The following is a 12,987-nucleotide window of genomic DNA, read 5'->3' as shown; positions in this document are numbered from 1 at the left end:
AGCTTCTATATTAGGAGAAAAATACTGTGTAATTTTGTATTTTACGTTTATTCCTCCTACCATGACATATCCACACAAACGCAGCAAATGGAGAATTTTTAATTAGATGCGGTTCGTTTAATTTGTTTCGCGTGGCATGGAAGACCCAAGATAAGCACAATTAATGGTTAACTTGGACAGGTTTAAATTAGCTTCCAACACTACGCAAACATTGCTCCGTCCTTCCTTCCGTGTATATGAGTGCCCCTGTCAGATATGAGCGTACAATATGTAACTATATATACATACACCACTTCTCTTTACCTCTAATTAAAGCATTAAACGTACAGTATATTGGACGCAGTTCATTATATATGTAGCACACCCGTGTATTTATAATGTTTCGTACGAGTTTACTGTGTGTACTCAAGTTTCAAGGAAGACATGTGATGATGATATGGGCTGTTGAAAAGCCAGGGTAAAGGGAGAAGGGAACAGCAAATAATATTTAGTCGAGAGCAAAAGTTGCGTTTACCATTCTCGTTGAAGTCCCACTATTTACTCCCAATCGAGCTCCTGTTATGGAAGGAGAAAGGGGGAACAGGGTCCAATTTGTAGTTGTTTAATAATTAATTTGACACATGAGTTGATGTTCATTCGTTTCAGCGTGTAATGTTCAAGAACGGAAGAGTCCACATGTGTACCAGGAGAACATACTGATTGATGGAGTGAACATGTGCGAGTAACTTACCATTACACCAGTAAAATCATGCTTTCTACATCGCAACTAACTTCTATCATCTGCCCTCCCTCCTCTTATTAATATACTGAAATTGTACTGTGAATGTGAAATGACATTTGACTGACTCTTTTAAAGAATAACTTCAGTTGCATTTACTACTGCTAACGAAGTTTCATTGCTTTCATTTTAATTTTTTTTTTTAGATCAAAAGACCCAATTAACTTCAATCAAAAATTTTCTTGTACGTCTTATATCTGGAGAACTACATACAGTGTAGCCAAACCCGAACTATCACTTAACTCACTATGATATCCTTATTCCTTAAAAAATAATACGAAAACTCGATTTAGTGGCCGCTCAAAAATTTTGTAGTCCTTGATCCAGAAAGTAATTCTCGGCCAAGAGCGAAATCTTTTTGATGCATTTTTTTTATCATTCCTAAAAGTCTTGTATTTATTTATTTATTTTAAAATCACATTAAGTCAACGAGTCAAAACTTGTAATAGAACAGCGTGATGAGAAACTAAATGTACTTATTGGGCTTTTATTTTCATACTCCAGCAGTACTATTAGCTATTTTCTTCTTTGAAGCTAGTGCCCATAGATATAATGGGTCACTGGTGGATGCAGATTTTTGTCTGGGTGTACCGATAACGTGGTGCACAGGCCAAGACAAAATATTCCTCTCATTTCACTTTCATTCGTTCATTTTTATCAGCTACATTAGCTTCCAGAATTGAAATTAAGAAACGTTATAAAAACAAAAGAAACTAAAAATTCATAATACTTGTATCGTTTCTACTGACATAATGTACGTACATGAATATAATTATTTAATTAATGTATGTCTTAAATAGTATGCTTATGTGTAGCTATCTTCCATTTCATTATACGTAATTGCAAATAACTTTACCGAAATTCTGTGTAGTGTAAATAGAAATATCTAACCATGCTATTTTTATTCTTTTCCAGGTAAGCCGCATACAAGACTTTCCAAATCTCTGGTTTATGGGTGAGACAGTAACTCGTGCAATTCAACATTCGTTACATTTCAGGTGGGTCTCAGCCATGATTTTACATAAATGATTCACTTATGTAAAAAGCCATGAAGAATGGTCTCATATATAATAAATTTATTGTATGATACTAAAATATAAGAAAAAAAATTTTAAAAAAAAGGAAAGGAAAGAAAAAAAGAATGAAAAAAAAAACACTTTCAATAGAATCATTTTTTAATTAAATGTAATTTTGCATGATTAAAAAGAAAAACATGCGGAGCGTTCTCATACAATCAATCTACAGTATTTTATAAAAATGAAAGCGACTATGTTTGTGACTCGAGCACTGGCGCCTAGTCTCACAGACCCATTTGTTAAATTTGGTAGAATTACAATTATTATTTAGTAAAAAGTTCAAAAAGTTTCAATATGTTATCACAAGGTAATAAATCATGTTTAGAAGCGTCCATTGAAAAATGAAATTTTCAATTTGAACCCCAATCAGAACCAACGGCCAGCTACTATAATAGTAACATACTGCAAAAACAGGTGGTACGGGTCTGTGAGATTTGGTGCCAGTGCCGCCGGGTTAATCTCTCGAACCACCCAACTGACCTCGATCAAATTGTCAACATTCGTAAGGTTTGGGCCTGGGAGTCTTTTGTCTATTCCTTTGACTGTAGAATTTAGGGGAGGGGGGATATATAAAACTTAAAAACTTCTGAATCACCCGACCGATCTCTATCAAATTTTCAATATACATGAGGTTCGCACCTGGAATGGCTTTTATAACTTCACCTTGACGATGCAAGGGGGAGGAGGGGGAAACATTTAAAAATGATCGAAAATGTCCGATATTAGTGTCGAATCTGTAGTTTTCGCGGTCGATGAGATAACACTGACACTTCCTATGCTGTTTAAATCCAACTTCAGCCCCACAACTTGGGGGAGGGGAACAGGAGATACATAAAAATAGTAATAATAAAAACATGACCAATGTTAGTGACGAGTCCATAGTTTTCGCTGAGATGAACAATGCCACTTGTGCTGCCGTTTAAATCCAAATTCAGCCCCGGAACTTGGCGGGAAGGAAGAGAACTTTATAAAAATGATCGAAAATTACCAATATCAGAGAATGCTTTAGTAATAGTAAAAAAGTGACTGACTAACGACTATTTTTTCTTAATTTAACGCAGCGAAGGGAGTAATTGATTTCAGTACATACCAAGAGTTATCCACATGCTTTTCATTTTAATCATGCAAAAATACAGTTATTTAAAAAATGATTTGTTGAAACATTTTTTTCTTTTCTTATTCTTTTTTGTACATTTTAGTATGATACAATTAATTTATTATATATGAGAGCGCTCCTCGTGTTTTCTTTTTGTTTATAGTCATTCTTAAGGATTTTTTTTTAAAAAATAATTTTCTTCAAACAGTAATATTTTTTTACTTTTTAGTATAATTTGTTTTATTTTTAAAGAAAGCGTTTGTTCAAAAATATTTTCTTAATTAGATAGATGTCTCCTGTTTCATATATTTATTAGGATTTTGCAGTGGCACGTATAAAATAGTTCTGCTAGTACGCCTGTTACAAGGCACGATACCGTAAGTCCTGAACAAAAGTGAATTTTCAACAAACTTAAAAAAGCTCGTTATTGAAGTCTCCGTTTATGTGTGTATGTGTGTGTCTGTTATTTGCGAATTTTTCAATTTTGAGCCCTCCATTTTGAACATATTTGTTCATAAAACAACTTATCGTAGAACGTTTTAGCTGAACTCTTAAACAAAACACGTGGAAAAAATTTAGTACTCAAGTAAATTATAAATGGATAGATATATTACAAGAATTGTTTAATGAGTATAATAATAAAGTACATAGAACAATTAGTATAAAGCTTGTAGAAGAATAAGAAAATTTAATTCTTTTTAAGTTAGTTCTAACAATGCTCGGAGCATTCTCAATTGGTTTATTATTTTCATTTATTTATTTATTTATTGCAATATATAGCTGGAGTGATTAGTTCGGCCAAGTTCGTTAATGGAATCAATGAGTTAACATTTTCGTGACTAACGCTAACTCCATTTTGTGGTAACTCACTCTATGGCTTATGAAACCTGGAGGCTGAATGCCGTGTTCACAAAAACTCTCCACTGACTTCTATCCTTAGCCAACTGGATCCAGTTTCTACTTTGTATTCCTATTTCTGCGAGACCCATCTCAATATTACCCTCTCATCTGCGCCTAGGTCTTCCAAATGATCGTTTTCCGATTGGAATTCCGGTTAAAACTTTGAAAGTGTTCCTAGTTCCTGCCATTTTCGCTATATGACTTGCCTACCTCAGCCTCCTAGACTTGATGATTCTAACAATGTTTAGTAAACGGTATAAATTGTCCAGTTCCTCGTTATGATTTTATTTTCGGATACTTCCAGTGCACATTCTTCCCTCGAAGTAAGCAATCACTTTTCACAAGCATATATCCCAATAGAAGGTAAGTATCGTTTTACATATTTTAAGTTTCAAATTCTTCGACAAAATTCGCGAAGACAAGAGATTTTTGACTAATAACACGAATTCCCTACTTTCAGTTGACATCTAAATTTCTTCGTCAATATGGTTTTGGTTTGTTAATATTTGTCTTAGATAATACAAAGTATCCACTTTGTCGAAATTATTATTTGAGATTTTGACGCGTCCATAATTTGCAGTATTACGATTTCTCTGAACTTCCATGTGTTTAATTTTTTTCTGCATTTCCTTCTAAACCCAGGTCCCCTCAAACGTTTAATAAGAATTACGCATTTCTTTACATCAGCATACGTCATAACCTGATAAATACGATTCAGCTGTAGGCTGAGGTTGCTGTCTTTGATTTGCCTTTTCGCGTGCTCCAAAACAAAGTTGAATAATAAAATGACGACAGCGCATATCCTTGTATCAGGTCATTCTCAAAGTCGGAGTTGGTGGCCAAGTATTTTCCTACTGTTGAAAAAAGTGCTAGAAGTTAACCCCTTTCTGGCTGATTTTTTTCTTTTAGCGAATAAAAATAATCAGTATTGGAAATCCTCATATGAAAACTTGAAAAATGAATTAAAACCTGGAATTTAAGATTTTTCACTTAATTCCGACGAGAAATAAGTAAGTGCCTTATATGACACACTTAAAACACACAAAGAACATGTCAGATGACACCAAAATCTCTTATTGATACACGTCAATATCTCACACAAAACAGTCATTTGGTGCCTTTGATAAATCACAAAAAAGCTAAAGTGAAAAAAGGGTATGTGCCATATTATGGCTCAGTGGTAGAGCGTTCACCTCTGGTGCTTGGGGTCCCGGGTTCGATCCCAGCCCCCGCCAAGTGAACTTTGTGGTGGACAAACACCGTGCTCGTGGGTTTTCTCGGGGTTCTCCCGTTTCCTCCCACATTCTTCATTCCACCATTTCACTCATCTCTCATTATCACCGTCTCCTTTAGTCTAACCGACATAACCGTGGGACGTAAAACTCAAAGATTTCATTTCATTTCATTTCATTTCAAGTTTGCTTTTGATATAGCAGCTTTCTGGAGACTGTTTCCCTAATAGAACTAATAACAATCAATTAAATGGGATAGAAATGGTAGATATTTTGTTTTTGATTTTGCTTTATGCCTTGGAAAGTTATTTATCTTATACTGAAATTTACATCTAAAGAGTTGTCGACGTCTGTTAGGGTTACGCAGAAATCAATGGCTATTACTGTATTCTCAACCTTACAATAAGTTATTGTAAAACACAACCTTTGTAAATTCCACATGCAGTACATACCTTTGGGACCCACTGGAAACAAATTATTCTAGAAGTACCTCTTGGTTGACCCATCCATAGTAATGAAGTTTAGGTGCAGCCCAAAGTATAGTGGTGTTATTTAAAAAGAAATGTGGCCTTTCCAAATGTTCATTTAAAGTGATTCCAGTATAAAATGATTGTTTTTTACTAGTGTATCTGGAATTTGATTATACTGTACGTTGAATCACTTGTTTTAACAATATGAAGTAACTAACATTAGCATGAAAAATATTTTCGATGTAGAACATAGGAAGAAATCTTAAACATGATTCTTTCATTTGACGTAAGTTGTTACGAAGCACATGTAATTTGATTTCGATAGGTGAAATAAATCTTATACTGTAGGATTCAGCTTAATCGGTAGTTTTTTTTTTCTTTCATTTTTTTCATGACGAGTAACGCCTTTCCCGAGAAACAGCATCCTCTCACGTGCGTGTGGCATTGATGTCTCTTTTCAAAAGGTGGTCCAATTTTTCAGCATTGTTGTTGTTCAACATTTATCGCGACATGCTTTCCAACATCTTCCAGCAACATAGTAAGATCTCGTTCCAGCTGTCTAAGTTCATTCGGTGACTGCCTATCGGACAATCAACAGCGGGGCGTGGCGTTTGCTAGACGTGGCTGGAAGAAAGTTTCCAGATTGGTGAAGAATGAAATCCTAACTGCTGTTAATTATTCAGTTATCAGAGCTAAAAGTATCTTGTGTTGTCTTGTTGATGGTAATGAATGGCTGGGGTTAGGGAATCCAGTCGTTGTGTCTTCGTTGGCTGGAATTCCATGGAAATCAGATGCATTCATTTAAATGATGAACGAGCTAGGTGTTCGTGACGTATTATCAAATTTATGACTAAACTTAGCTTCCTGCATATATTCTCATGTTTTTGTTGTAATATCCAGACTCTGAGTTTCAGAGTTTATATATATATATATATATATATATATATATATACGAGGGCAAGTCAAAAATTATCTACACTCTTCATTCTTCAGTTTATTTACATGAAGCTAGGGTTATACTATGCACATCATTTTCTACGTAATCTCCCTCCTTATCAATGCACTTCGCCCAACGGTCAACGGGCTTACGAATTCTTTCCAAATAAAAGGTTTCCGATTGGTCGTGAAGCCAGCACATCTAAATCTGAGGCAAAGCATTCTTGAATTGCCCAAACAAGTGAAAGTCAGGTGGAGCTAGGTCTGGTTTGTAGGGAGGGTGTTCCAATAACTCAATTTTCAGCTTGTTGACAACAAATCTCAGCGTTTGTTGCAAATTGCCGGCTTCAGGTTCTTTTCCAACATTTCACTATAACTCGCACTGTTGACCGTCTTTCCCTTGTCCATAAACTCTTCCATTATGAGCCCCTGTGAGTCCCAAAACGCAGTTAACATAACCTTTCCTGCGGATGGCTCAGTCTTGAACTTTTTCTTCGCCGGAAATCCAGGATGTTTCCACTGCATACTCTCTGGCGCTTTGATTCTGGCTCATAGTGATGAACCCATGTTTCATCGCCGGTGATTATTCTGCTTAAAAATGCATCACCTTCGTTGTTGAAGCGAGTGAGTAAGCGTTGACAGACCCTACCACGAGTGAGCTTGTGTTCTGCAGTAAGCTTTCTAGGGCTTTATGGAAACCGAGCTCGTCGTGGATGATGTGGTAGACAGAGCCATAACTGATGTACAAAGCAGCTGCTACCTTATCAATAGTGATTCGCCTATTCGCCAGAACCATCTCTTGAGCTTGCTGAATGTTGTCGTCTGTAGTGGAGGTTGATGGCCGTCCTGCTCTCTCTTCATGCATTACACTTGTTCCACCACTTTAAAACTTCTCGAGGCACAAAAACACAGTTTTACGTGATGGTTCACTTCTCCCATATTGCGATGAATGTCTGACCCTTTGACAGCCTCCGACCAGAGGAATCGGATCACTTCTCGTTGTTCCTCTTTGGTGCAAACTTCTAATGGAGCAGCAATGATATGTCTGCGACAGAAAGAAGAAAGATGAAGGAATTAAGATCACACTTTCACAGCATTACGACAACAGTATAACAATAAAATATCCGAGGATAGAAGACAAAGTGCGCAATATAAGAAAAGTTATGACAAAGTGTTGATAATTTTGACTCGCCTTCTTATATATATATATATATATATATATATATATATATATATATATATATATATATATATATATATATATATATATATATATATAATATGAATTTGAATGTAAAATGGATCATCAAGTTTTATGTCATGTAACAATCCATATATGCCTCATCTTTACACGATCTTGGGGTCATAATTAAATATTTTTTTTTTTAAAAAAGGATACAGTTTAAGAGTGAATAAAACTTGTGGATTGTATCTGTTTAACCATATTGTGTCCTGTCGTGTTGCTGGTATCCTTGGTGAGAATGTACTTGAGGATCAGATTCATCTTAAAGATGGCTGTTTATCGTACAGCATCAATGTTTTAAGTTTACAAAAAATAGCTTTCTCCATTTTCTCGAAAACTACACTCACTTATACAATTTTGTTGGGCTCGCAAGATGTATCGATTGCTTTATTGGATACACTCACCTCATATATTACACTAACAGACTGTGTTCTGAAGACTGTTTTGCCCATTGAGTATTTGGCGCATTCTTGTAGAATACACAGAACCTCAGAGAACGTTTAGGAATGCGTGTAAATCTTAATTAGGTTTACGAGCATAAGGTGGCCATTTATTCTTGCATTTGGAATAACTAACGTGCTTCAGGTTCTTATTAGATTTTTCGTCTGATGTGGTATTAATATAGCTATTTTTTTAATGAACTATTTGCTTCTGTTTTGTATTTTATTCTTTTAGTCTTTCTAGGATCTCTATATTAATTTTTGTACTTCTTTCCTGTTTAATGTTTTGTTTTGTGACACTTTCATTTTATTTAAATTTTAAAACAAGAATTTTAGGAATCATCAAATAAATAAATAAAAATGGATCAAAGGATTACGATCTTGTCCAAGAATTGGTTCTGAATCAGGGACCACAAAATTTTTGAACGGCCCCTAAATGGAGTTTTCGTGTTTTTCTACGAAATAAGCACATCATGCTGAGTTAATTGATAGTGTGGGTTTGGCCACATTATATAAGGCTCCAGATATAAGGCTTACCAGAATTTTTTGATTGAAATATATTGGATCTGTTGATCCAAAAAAGAATATTATATGTACAGAGTATTTGTCGGCTGTTGACTTTATCATGACGGGAACAAATGCCCTCGCTGGTGACGTCACTATTAAACCATGAACGTTCATTCATTGATAGTATCGATTACAATACGAGTATCTGTCATCCTTGGACATTCTTTTTTCTCATTAGGGCTATACGCTAATCATATAGTAAAATATTATCATTGATTCTAATCTCATCTTTTCCCATAGTTTATCAAGCAACGTCAATGGAATATTAAAATTATCTCTTTGTTCATATCCTTGTAGGCAATGTAGAGAACTGATTGGGAATACTCTGTAAAGAAAGTATCTGCTTTGTATCTTGGCCATATACGTCAACCTTATTTTCATTCCTCCTTGACTTAAGACATTCTAACCAATTAAAATAATAATAATAATAATAATAAATCAACCAAGAAGAATAATGAGCTAAAAGTGAAGTGCAATTGTTGTGAGGCGTCCTTGCAAGTAGAAAGTCTTGTGTTTAATTCCCGGGAAAGGTCGTCGTGACAAACTTTCTCTTATCCTCATTAACCTAGCTCCTAGTTGTGCTTTATTGACTATAGAATATTCTTTGCATTTTGCATCTCTCACACACAGAACGAATCATTCTTTTCATCGGTGATAAATGAAAAGAGTAAACAAGGGATTTTCTAAGAAGTTTTTTTTGTGTCCGTAATTGATGATCAGCTCCAAGATAATTGACGTCGATAGTCTTCTCCTTGGAGTGCAAGTGCATACATAAAAACGAAGCAGGCTTGTTGCTCTTTCACCAGCGTTGACCCTCCACCAAAGAAAGTTGAAAGCAAAGTATGCCACAGCGAAGTGAGAGGAAGCAATGTTCATCAACAAGCGAACGGAGTGGGAGGTATCAATGATAACTCTTTCATACACTAGTGCTATATTCATTATGTACGATTATGATTGGTCATGCTTGCACTTTTTTCTCCGATCGAGGAGAAAGACAATGAGATGGAAAAGCTGTCTTTTCTAGTTTACTTTTTTTTAGAAAGCTGGGTGCATCCAAGTGCTTCCTTTCCATCCTCACCATCAACATAAATATGAAGTCTGTTTTGTTCTCAGGAAATCGTCTTCCGTTGTTTCTACTTGCAGCAAATACTGTTCCTTATGCTCATGTAAAATGGTTTCTTTGGAAGAGCATTCAGTCACGAGTTCGATACTGTGGCATATAATGTCAACTTTCATAACATAGATTACTTGCATGCTACTTCCTTTTGTTTTACATTTAAATGACTTTATTTACGTAGCTGTGTTTTGTTTTGTTCATTAAGAAAATACGAGGGTCTTTAATGTAAATCGTGACCCATAGTAGAGGTTCTCAAACTGTGTACTCTTGGAGACTCTTGATAGTCAGTGTTGTGCAAAGGGTAATTAAGATATATTGAAACTACTAAAGACTGAGCCTAATACAGTTACATGGATATCTGAATTTTAAAACCCTCAACTAGGGCTTCTTCTAAAATCAGAAATTACTTATATAAGGACTAATCGCTCAATAGCGAAACTAAATCTATTTGAAATCTAAATGAAACTACTAGGTTCTTGATGACAAAATGCATGTTTAGGAACAGTGAAGCCAACCTTCCCATTATTTTTATACGATAATTTTAACTTCTAACATAGATCTTGCGTCTATTAGCCAGGGGCGGATCCAGGGGGGGCGATCGTCCCCCCAGAAGAGGAAACTTTCTTATATATATATATATATATATATAAAGCAAACCCATCCCAAAGTTTGGAGCCCTTAAAAGTAGCAGTATGACAACCCACCGCCCCCCCCCAGAAGTCGGTCCTGGATCCGCCCCTGCTATTAGCTGATTGAGACGCCCTGATTAGCAAGTAAGTCAATCTTTTATAATGTGTACTGCGTTAACCAGTAGATTCACGTCTCACATAGCCTCGCTGCTGAAAGGGACGTTAAATTCAAACTCAACACTGTTTCTAGACATAAGACAAAACTGTAGAAAACGATGAATTTCTGCTGGGTTACTCTGTTACTATTTACTTGTGACCTGCTTAAAAAAAAAAAAAAATAGTGACAACCAGTTTTGTCAGCAGTTTCCGATTTGAAATGTTACTAGTCAGGGTCCTATTTAGTTACTGTGGCGTAACAAAAGGCGTTTGGGGTTTAAACCCCCTCTTGAACAAAATAATATGGAAAAATGAGCAGGGGACTATATTAAGATATATATACAATAATTAGAATCTGCCCTGAAACGATATTAGATTGAGTGATTGAATCCCCCAGCTTTGAAATTCTGTGTTCACCACTGTTTACGCTATATGTAGAAATCAATAAATACATAAGCTAATTGAATATGTAAAAAGAAATTGGTTAATTAGGTTAACCAATTACGTTTGTTTGACGTATTATTGTTTCTATTACCTGATTCTGTATCAGATAATCCACAAGTCAACTGCCAAAGCCGATTCTCCCTTGATTTTCTGATGTAATGAGCGTGTCAATTAATGTCTGATATGAAACGGAATTGATCTGACATTCTAATCTTGATTGTGATGGGAGATTGGGTCTCGGGCAAAAAGAAATGAAAGGCGCTTAACGCTAATTAGCCGTGAATAAGCGTCCAGTATTGTCTTTGGAAATTAACAACGAAGGAAAATCAAATATGTTTAATTCATCACTCGAATCAAATTACATTGCGGATTGTATGTGTTGCGTTTAATCAGTTGATTAGATAGCTATTCGCTATTCAACTTTTATAGATTCAAATTACGTATACAAACGCTGATCAATGAGCGGTAACCTGATCACCATCAGTTAATCTATTGCCTTGGTATATTTCGACTCTGATCTTCATTACTGTGCTATATTGGTAGTTTCCTGTCAATTTATTCATTACAATTTAGGACAAAAATGGACTTATTTTTTTAGACACAATAAACTGCTTCGTAGAACAATAGGAAATCTTATGAAACAGCTTTATCTGTCCGTTTAAAAAGCAGAGAATTCGTATTGAGTTCAAAATATTTTGTCGTCCCGCATTCTGTCGAGGAATTTGAAACTTAAAATATACAAAACGATAATAATGCCTGGCGTCTGTATGGTTACGAAACATGGTCACTTATTCATAGGGAAGAACGTAGATTGAAAGTACAATATTTGAGAATAAAATCCTTAGACGAATATTCAGACCCAAGAGGAACTGAAATAAGGAAACATCATAACGGGGAACTGCATAATTTATACCGTGTACCAAACAGTGTTAGGCTCATTAAATCTAGGAGGCACAGATGGGAGATTATGTAACCAGAATGGAAGAAAGTAGGAACTCTTTTAAAGTTTTGACTGGAAATCCAACCGGGAAAAGAGCATTAGGAAAACATAGGCGCAGATGAAAGGATAATATTAAGATGGATCTCAGAGAAATAGGAATACAGAGTAGAAACTGGATGCAGTTGGCTAAAGACAGAAGACAATAGAGAGCTTCTGTGAACGTGTTATACTGCTGGAATACCAGTACATAAAAGTTTCGGGAAAACAATCTTCTGTAACGCAACCAATGAATGAACATATATTAGGCCTACGTGTACGACGTGACAGGCTTCGTGCATGTTCCGAATTGGATGCAGGAAACCTCCCTGGTTATTCCGCATGCTCAAAGAAATGCACACCTCCAGACGGCGATAGCTGTTGGGCGGTGCCAATTCATCTGCCATCCCATCACTTCAACTTTCCATCTTACCAACTGCATGCAGATGAACTCAGGAACACTTTCTCGAGAGTCCACTTCCAAGGTGCTCCGGAGGAGCTCACCAGGACATGACAAATCGGTCAAGAGGAAGTGTTGTTAAACAAGTTCATGTGGAAGTGTACGATAAAGAACAGACGATTGCGAGAGGTTTTGCTTTACGAATTGAACATTCTGTACGTTTAGCCACGAAAAGTACCAATAGTGCTTTTGCTACAGAAGTGGTGAATGAACGCACAATACGACACTCGTTTGTGAACTTCCGTACCGGGGACGCAATATTGAAAAGTATGGCCCGCGCATAGCAACGAAGAGAATGTCTAGATGAGCTCCTCCGGAGCACCTTGGAAGTGGACTCTCGAGAAAGTATTCCTGAGTTCATCTGCATGCAGTTGGTAAGATGGAAAGTTGAAGTGATGGGATGGCAGATTAATTGGCACCGCCCAACAGCTATCGCCGTCTGGAGGTGTGCATTTCTTTGAGCATGT

At 36.0% G+C, this 12,987-nt stretch overlaps 1 protein-coding gene across 7 annotated transcripts in view; it reads left to right on the top strand.

The window, feature by feature from the left end:
* The window catches only part of Pgant9 (polypeptide N-acetylgalactosaminyltransferase 9), a 925,839-nt gene that overhangs the window by 367,943 nt on the left and 544,909 nt on the right, over window positions 1–12,987 (top strand). For 2 of the 7 annotated variants that reach the window (XM_081741020.1, XM_081741025.1), the window contains one exon: window positions 1,694–1,776. The exons of the other annotated variants lie outside the window; for them this stretch is intronic. The gene's annotated coding sequence lies outside the window, so the exon portion shown is untranslated. The remainder of the gene's footprint in view (window positions 1–1,693; window positions 1,777–12,987) is intronic. 7 annotated transcript variants of the gene reach the window in all.

Source organism: Thermobia domestica, chromosome 15 (assembly GCF_964235325.1).
Source record: "Thermobia domestica chromosome 15, izTheDome1.hap1.1, whole genome shotgun sequence".
Lineage (NCBI taxonomy): Eukaryota > Metazoa > Arthropoda > Insecta > Zygentoma > Lepismatidae > Thermobia > Thermobia domestica.
This window is presented reverse-complemented; position numbering and strand designations above follow the sequence as displayed.